General features: G+C 34.7%; 1 long non-coding RNA gene across 1 annotated transcript in view; it reads left to right on the top strand.

Moving 5' to 3' along the window:
• The first annotated feature begins 675 nt into the window (after window positions 1–675).
• Window positions 676–8316, top strand: part of LOC116718978 (uncharacterized) — a 101784-nt gene continuing 94143 nt past the window's right edge. Inside the window, exon 1 of the long non-coding RNA XR_004339042.1 lies at window positions 676–719. This is a non-coding gene — a long non-coding RNA (uncharacterized LOC116718978). The remainder of the gene's footprint in view (window positions 720–8316) is intronic.

The raw sequence follows: 8316 nt of genomic DNA, 5'->3' as shown, positions 1-8316 counted from the left end.
CAAGAGGAGAACGCCTGACTCCCGGCACTTTGTTCTAAAAACTCCTGCTAGCTTTCCCCAATGAGTGGATGTTAAACACCGACATTATTCAGACAGGTAATATCTAGTTGTAAAATGTTTGGTTTACTAAAGTATTTCATTTATTCCTGAGCAAATCGGTATGATTGATTAAAGTTAAGCCTTCAAACATATTAGTTTTATTTAACTGTAATGGCTTATTCGAGATCTGGAGAGTATCATATTTGAAAATGAATAATTTGCTTATATTTATTCCTGGTAGAAATGTGCAATACATGTTTGAACATTTTAGAGTCAATCTAACAGATTTCTTTGTTTTTTTTTTACTATGGAACAGCCTTTACTATAAAAGGTGAAGAATAATATAGAAATCAGTAATACATGACTGAAAAACAAACTTCGACTCCTTTGTTTTTTTTTCTTCTCTCTCTGCTTCACGTTGTCACGGTTGCTGGGCAACATAAATTACGTTGAGGTGGGGGCGGGGACAGTTGGTGAAGGCTAGACCTGTCCGAACTCACTGCTCTTCTCTTCCGGTTTTAGTTTATTCCGGTCTACGTAGACCGGGTGCTTTGAAGGATGCAGACCTTGAATTCCGGACACAGCTATAGTGTAAATCCAAATAGGTTTAGTGAATAACTCAGGTGACCAAGAAACACATCACACAGATCAGGGATAAAGTTTTGGAGAAGTTTCAAGCAGTGTTATGTTAGACATTGGTGACTTCCATTTTTGTTTATTTAATTTGCTTATTGAAATGTATTTTTGAGCAAACAACAGGACTGCCTTATATACAAGACAGCCATTTCCACCATTAGCTGAGTCACTATCTCATCAAGCCCGCCTGCGCCAGTGCGTGACTTTGCAACCTTACATTAAATGACAGGAAGCTGAGTAAATGAGTGGTTTGTGTAAAAAAGACAAACATCAGCTACAGTCTAAACCAACATGCTCTTGGATAAAACAGACTTTGACGGCAATTAAACATCAGACAAAAACACGTCACGACAAATTCAACCGAAGTTCTAAACTCTTTGAGGATAAAAGTCATCTCAGTTCAGGCCACTCTAACATGTTCATGTGGCCAGCGAACAAATATCCTTGATCTTAGAATTGATCTTTTAACTATTTTCCCACATGAACTCTTTTTGATGTTGATGGCTATTACTGTATTTTTATTTAATTTAGAGACCCTGTAGATATAGAAGTAGACAATCACTTTACAATAACCCATCTCATAATTTTAACATTATTTACTTACACTAACATGGTTTATGAGGAATAATTTTACTTTTTATTTTGTTTGAGTTCAAACTGGATGAAAAGATTTTGCAAAATTGTAAATTACTCTAGGCTCATCATACTCCTTTCAATCATCTTTTAAACAAGTAAAAAGTAAAATATAAAAAGGATATACAATTTATATTTATTATGTTTTTTCTCATTCCTAAAAAAAAATCACAGTTAACTGGCTAGTAATATTATTTTGTGTAGATGATCTGTCACATTTACATGGCACAAATTATAAAAACCTAAGGTTAAACAATTGGTTTAATCAAACTAAACAAAACTAAGGAATGCATTAAATTCTTTTCTTAACTTAGCAAAAAATATAATCTCTGAAACAATATATCTGCTGCATCTCCCTTTAGAGATGGGCCAAAAATAGAAATTATTTGAAATGATAAGAAATTTAATTGAAAATTGCCTTTAATTTTTGTTAAATACTGCATAATTCTTAGAAATGTTACCTTTGCTCCTAGAAAACTCAGAGATGATCAAACGTCAGATGGCGTGCAATGGGTGCCTACAGACACAAACAAAGCAGGGCAGGACAGGGCAAACATTAATACCCTGGCATGAGACAGGGTATTTTTGTTTGTTTTCTCCTAACCTCGGGTTAATGTCTCTACGACTCCGGATATCTGGGCCATGATTTTTTCGCAGTTCACTTTCTCTCTTCGACACTCCAATTTCCCTTTTTTTTTACTTCTTCCTGAGTCCACATGCCTTTTACTCTCATTTAAAATCCGGTTTGAGCTGGTTCTTGGTGAGCAGTTTTTCAAAGGAGTATTGCCCTGATGTTGTCAAAACTAACAGTAGCTGATATCTGCAAAAGATGGTTTGGATGTTTGGTTGAAGTATTTGGGTGTGCTTCTGCATGTGTATTCCCCTAAGGAAAACATATGATTGTAATAAGTTCTTTGTGTCATACACTAGCATCAAAATATTCCAAAACATCTGTTTATATTGAAAACTATCCACATGTTAAGCTGCCAACTACTGAAATATTGAATGTTCCTGTGGACAGAAAAGACATTTATTGATTTGTATGAAATTCTTTCTAACATTAGGACTGATTTTATTTGACATTGATTCTCCTTTGCAAATGTGATTAAATGCGTTGTCTATGGTGAATCAGTGTAACTTATTCTGGTCTGAGACTGTATCTCTGAGATAAGACACATAATGTGCATTTAGGTGTGTGAGAGGAGACATGGTGCTATGTTATCCGAGCTGTTTTCTTATCAGAGAGATTTATAGTCTCAGCCAGGGCATCTGGTCTTGGAGATGTGATCCGCAGATGTTTTAGAGAAACTGAGTGGCACACAGAGGGACACACAGATAGCTCGGTTGGTAGATAAGCACATTTGGCAAAAATGATTCTTAAGAAGGAGGAAACTCCATAGGTACTCTGTGTTCTCTTCACTTGCTTTTTTGATAGCGTCAGCTGTCACTCATGTTTTATCTGTTATGTCAGTTGTGGAATTGCCTTTGCAAATTAGTCTCCAGTCTCACTATAACTGCAGTTTCTAGAAATAATAGTTCATCACAGAAGAAGAAATTCCTTCATTACACACCATATTACATTCACATTATCATGTAACTTATGTGATGGACTCCAACTTTAGTCATTCACTTTGATTTTCATCTTTAGCTTGTGTTCTGTGATTGCCCTATAGTGTTTACTTTGTATTTGGTTTATATACCGTAGTTTTTATTTTGTATTTTACATTTAGTAGATTATTTGGTCGTTTTGCTATTTATGGGTTTATCCACTGACACTATTATTGATATGATTGCAGGTGTTGAAATACCACCGACACCTCTCTCTACAGTCCTTTGCTGCAGTATTAGATAAGGCAAAGAAAATAGAAGAGCAACATAGCAGAATGGCCCTGTGTCAAGAATCCAAGAATAATAATTTGGATTCAGGGAAGTATGCTATGTCAAAGGTTGCCGCTCCATCAAAAAACTGCTGCAAATCATTTGAAAGGAGTTTCTCAAATACCTTAAAGGGCAAAAAAGGTTAAATAAAAGAAATTAAAGGCCATGTGGATTTCTCATCAAGGACAAGGCCTCTGTTTGGGTTATTTCCTGATCACCTAATGTTTGACCAAACTTTGAACCCTTACTTTTGGCAAATAATACCAGTCAATGCAAAAGGTTTTATAAGTGGTAGTTAATTGAAGATGAAGTATAAGAAACAACGTTTGAGGTAAGAACAAGAAAACCTTTTTCCAGCAATGTTTGGCTTGAGTAGCACTGAAATACGAGGGTTTACAGAAACTAGTCAACTATTTCGATTAGACAAATCGATTCTTTGCTCTGCAATGACTTTTACGCATCAAGTTGACTAGTGGCAATCATGTGACAAAACTGCTTTTTCCAAGAAGATGAAATAGGAGGAACTGTCAGTTTTTCAGATAGTAGTAAAATGTAAACTATTTTACCAAAGCGATACAGAAAACTCCAATTACGTACAAAACAGGTTATTTTGTTTACAGAATTCAGTTAATTTTAGTTTTTGTTTTCTTCACTAGGAGATAGTAATAGGAAGTATTTGTTTAGAATTTTCTATCATTCGTCTACCTACTCAAAGCTTTATTTAGTAGATAATGGGAGGTTTATTTAGAGAACCTAAAATTTGTTTAAATTGATATTAAGATATCAATTATTTGATATATTAGATATCTATTGATATTATTAATATCAATTGATATTTGTGGAAAAAATCCACAAATATCTAGGAAAACATTCTTCTGACTTTTTTTTTTTTTTTTTACGCTTTATTTTATACATATTTGTGGGGGTTAGAGACCACAGCCTTTCTCAGTCAGTTAGGTCTTGCTGTTGAAAACTGGTAAGACTCCTTTCAGTGGCTCTCTCAGTCTAGCAGTAAGCACAAAGGGCCGCTGTGTCTCAGTGATAGATTAGCCTACATGGAAAATGGGGAATGGTTCTCCACCCCCAACTGAAATTCATCCAGTTGATTTATTTATTCATAACACTCATTCCAGAAAGACAGACTCTTCATCTGAAGTCAACTTAGCTTTGGTGCTGCGGAAAAGAAAATAATAAACTAAACATTTGAATGCTTATTTCCTTTTAAGTCATGAACATTAATTGTTTTATTAATTGTGGCTTGTACAAAGCAGCTTCTGAAGCATGCAAGTGAATAAGCACTCAAGTTAAGAACCCTAAAAGGATTTCACCTAAATGAAATTTAGCCATCTTAAATCCAATTACAGGTAATTACAGCTGGGCTTGTTTGTAGAAAAACATCTCAGTATCCTGAAGTAACTAATCAAAGGAAACTAGCTTCACATGACTTTGCTGTAGCACAATGCAATCTTTTAGCACACAGACTGAGGGACAATGTTGCAAAAGGAAAACCAGAGACTGATACATTGAAAAAGTAGCATGCTTTCTTAACATTACTGTTGCATGTTTTTGTTTTAGAGTGACAGAGCATCTGACTTTGCCTTTGAGAGAAAATGTCTCTGCTAATGCAATATGTGGTCCATCTGAAACTCAGAGGATCCAAACCCTCACTTTCATTAACTTAAGCGAAACTGCATTCATTTACTCAGTGGTTTACCAATGCCAATGAATAATTCAGAATTCATCTGAAATAAATCCTTTATGGTTTCATAATGACAGAGAATGGATGGAAAGCATAAGTTTGCTCTGTATGATTGGGAAAATAAAGGCTGGAGAGTGATCACCTTAGAGATCAAAGAATTGCCTAAAATGCAATTTTCAGAGTCTTGGATCAAATACCGCCTCACTGAATATTTCCAAGTGCCAGATTGCTGTCAAGAGATTTTAAAAAAGGAACTACAGCAGCAGTTCCACTTGCTGTGTCTTTGTCATAGCAAGTGGAACTCTTTTTGTTGACAGAAACATTATCATCTGGCATGTTGTACATTGGTTGGTGAATTACCCAAATGCAGAGAGGCAGAAGCATCTCTGAAGAAAGTTTTAATTAAAAAATGATGAAAAAACTTACAAAAACCTCAAGGAAGAAAGGGAGCCAGAGCCATATCAAAAAACAGGAATCCAGAGAAAAAAGGACCTGCACTGATTAGCTAACTGATTGCAGGTATGAGGGGAGAGAGCAGAAGACAGACTGAGGAGAGGGAGAGAGACAAAAAATGGCAAGGGACAGTACACAAGAGACTATGAAATGAATCTAATACTAAAGAATAACTAGACCTAAAAAAATAATGAAACTAGGGTAACAAGGAATAATTAGAGGCAAGAAATAAACATATCTAGAAACACTAAGAAGAACTTAGCTAAAGTAAAACTGAAGAAAGACTGATCTATTCACAGAAAGAGACGGAGAAACACAGAATAATCCAACCTCAAAAACAACTCAAACAACCCAAGATCATGAAACTTGTTCATTTTTACTGTATGTTTTAAGTAAAAATGTCCAGTTTTAAATAAAAAAACCCAAAAACAAATGAGAACCCATCGCCTCAAATCAAGATTGTCAATTACAACTTTGAAATCTACATTGGCTGCTGTTGATTAAAAATAGTGACCACTGTAGCAGTAATTGCTTCTTTTGACTTCTAGTAGTTTGTATCTCACTGGATTTTTAGGAGGGTGAACTGTCCTCTGTATCTGGGTACTATCTCTTCTGCACATAGATCAGTCTATTTAAACCACTTATCATTTTGGCTTTGTCACCTTATGGGCTTTATATTACAGTTATTTGCTTTATGTTCATCTTGCAAATACTTGGTACCAAAGCTAATCTGAGTAAATTTAAAGCAGTCCAAGTACAATTGGTTCAGTACCACGGGTCTTAACAGTAAATTTTCTCCTGATCTTTCTTCTTCCAATTTACCCATCCCATGACACATAAAAATGTTAAAACTTCTAACATCCAAAATTGTTTTTCTGTGGTCCTCTTTTCTACTAACTCAATGACAAAACTGTAACACTAATAAATGGTTTAAGCTTTGCTACAGAAGGTTTGATGTTTTTTTTCTGTCGAAGAATTAACGTTGTCAAAGCTTTGCTTGACCAATCACACTTTGAAGTTTGTTTTTTTTTTCTTCAAATCCAAATCTTTAGTCCCGGACACAAACTGAAAAGGCCCCTGGGTTTACGTCGAGCTAATCATGGTATCCAAAGGTAATTGGATTGACTTAAATCCCCACAGGCAGAGTATTAGAAAATCCGAATCAGTGTCAGTGGTAAAAAGACAAAGGGGCTTTCACATACAATTAGTTTGCAAACCCACAAAGAAGAATTCATTCATAATGCATAGATATAAACCAATTCAGCCAGTAGCTTTTAAAATATAACATACAATATTTAAAAGACAGTTTAAAATGTGTGGAGTTTAGATATAAGGTTGCAAAAATGTAAAAAAAAAGTCAATATTCTTTAAATGAGGTTGAGTATTTGAAGAAATACAATGCAAATCACATTGAATCACATTTTAGCAACATCATTTATTTTTTGTGTTTTTAAATAGTATCTTACCATTTTCTGTCTATGCCCATTGGGACACCTGTTCATCTTTCTCAGTAAAGTTATTCTCAACTGTACAGAAACTTAGAGCCAGTCTCAGATATAATGTAAACACATCGTTATAATATAAAATAAATACAGTCTGTCCAGCCCAATTGTTAGATATAAGACTAATTATGGAACAAAGTAGAATAAAGAATTGACTTCTATTGCCTAGAGTAGTTTAGGAAATACTTATGGTATTAGAACAGCAAAAAATATTTTTAATATCCAACATTTTATTATCTAATAACTAGTTATGATTATGTGTTATCCATTGACTATTAGTGGATTAGGTCAGCCTGTAATGTGATATCTTACCGCTAGAGGGAGATCTATTTGCAATCTCTCTTTAAAACTGAAAACCTTCACAGTTATGTTTATGACACATTCAAATGCTGCCATCTAGTGGCTGATGTTTTTAATTGCACGTCGGAAGGGTAAGCTGGTTGCATCAAAAGCTAAATTCTTGTCCTACTATTAATTGTCATACAAGCATAGGAAGAAAAAAAAAGACCCATTAGATTTTCTGTCGTTGGAAAGAGGTTGTTAAACATCCTCCTGTTGACTTCTTTATATGATACCTTTGGACTTACAAGTTTGAAGGAGGTTCTGAAGCTTTTACCATAAATTTTTGATCCCTAAGTTGACCATTCTGGGTCTTGTGTTTCCATGGACCTTCAACTCCTGCCTACGCTTCTTTGTGCCTCACTGAGAAATGAGTGTGGCAGTCTTCCTGCTGCTCACTGACCTGCACAAAGCACCACATGAGTTACAGACTGACCTTGGTGGGCAACATTTCATTATTATTGCTTTTTAAAAAGTCATGGAAAGAAATCACTTTTGTCATTTGATAGCATCAGGTTATAAAGACAGGAAGCGAGGAGTCTTTTTTTTCTTTATGGGAACTAATCCAGATAACTTACATCTATTATCTCTGAAAATGTGTGTTTAATTTACCACCATACTGACAAAGCAGTTTTACAACAGAATTTAAACTTTATACGTTTGCTGTCTTATATCATAAAAAACGTCAAGTAATCAAGTCTGCACTTTTGAGTTCCAGTTAAGTGGTTGGTTCTTCTTTTTTTCTGTAAAATAATAAAGTAAAATACAGACCATCTCCTTTTGAAAGTTTAACAATAGAAAATGGTTATTACAGAAAAAATTAAATGGAAAGACTTTTTAACTAAAGAGCAGAGCAGCAAGATTGGTAGCTGTCAGCTTACTAATAACAGGTTTTCTAAAGCATGCTCTTGATTGGCTATTTTAATGTTTACAGGCAAGCTCCTATTTTTAGCAAGACTGTACATTACACTCTGTGTTTCAACAGCTTTGTACCATGACATTAAATAGCATACAGCTAACATACATTTTGTCTTATTTAGCACAGAATTTGGCAAATTTGTGTGAAGAAGCAGAATAGTCCTGAGTTCAAAGTTTGCAATGACGTCTAATTGTTTACATATTAAACATGGGCACCAG

The sequence above is a fragment of the Xiphophorus hellerii genome, chromosome 4, assembly GCF_003331165.1.
Source record: "Xiphophorus hellerii strain 12219 chromosome 4, Xiphophorus_hellerii-4.1, whole genome shotgun sequence".
NCBI lineage: Eukaryota > Metazoa > Chordata > Actinopteri > Cyprinodontiformes > Poeciliidae > Xiphophorus > Xiphophorus hellerii.
This window is presented reverse-complemented; position numbering and strand designations above follow the sequence as displayed.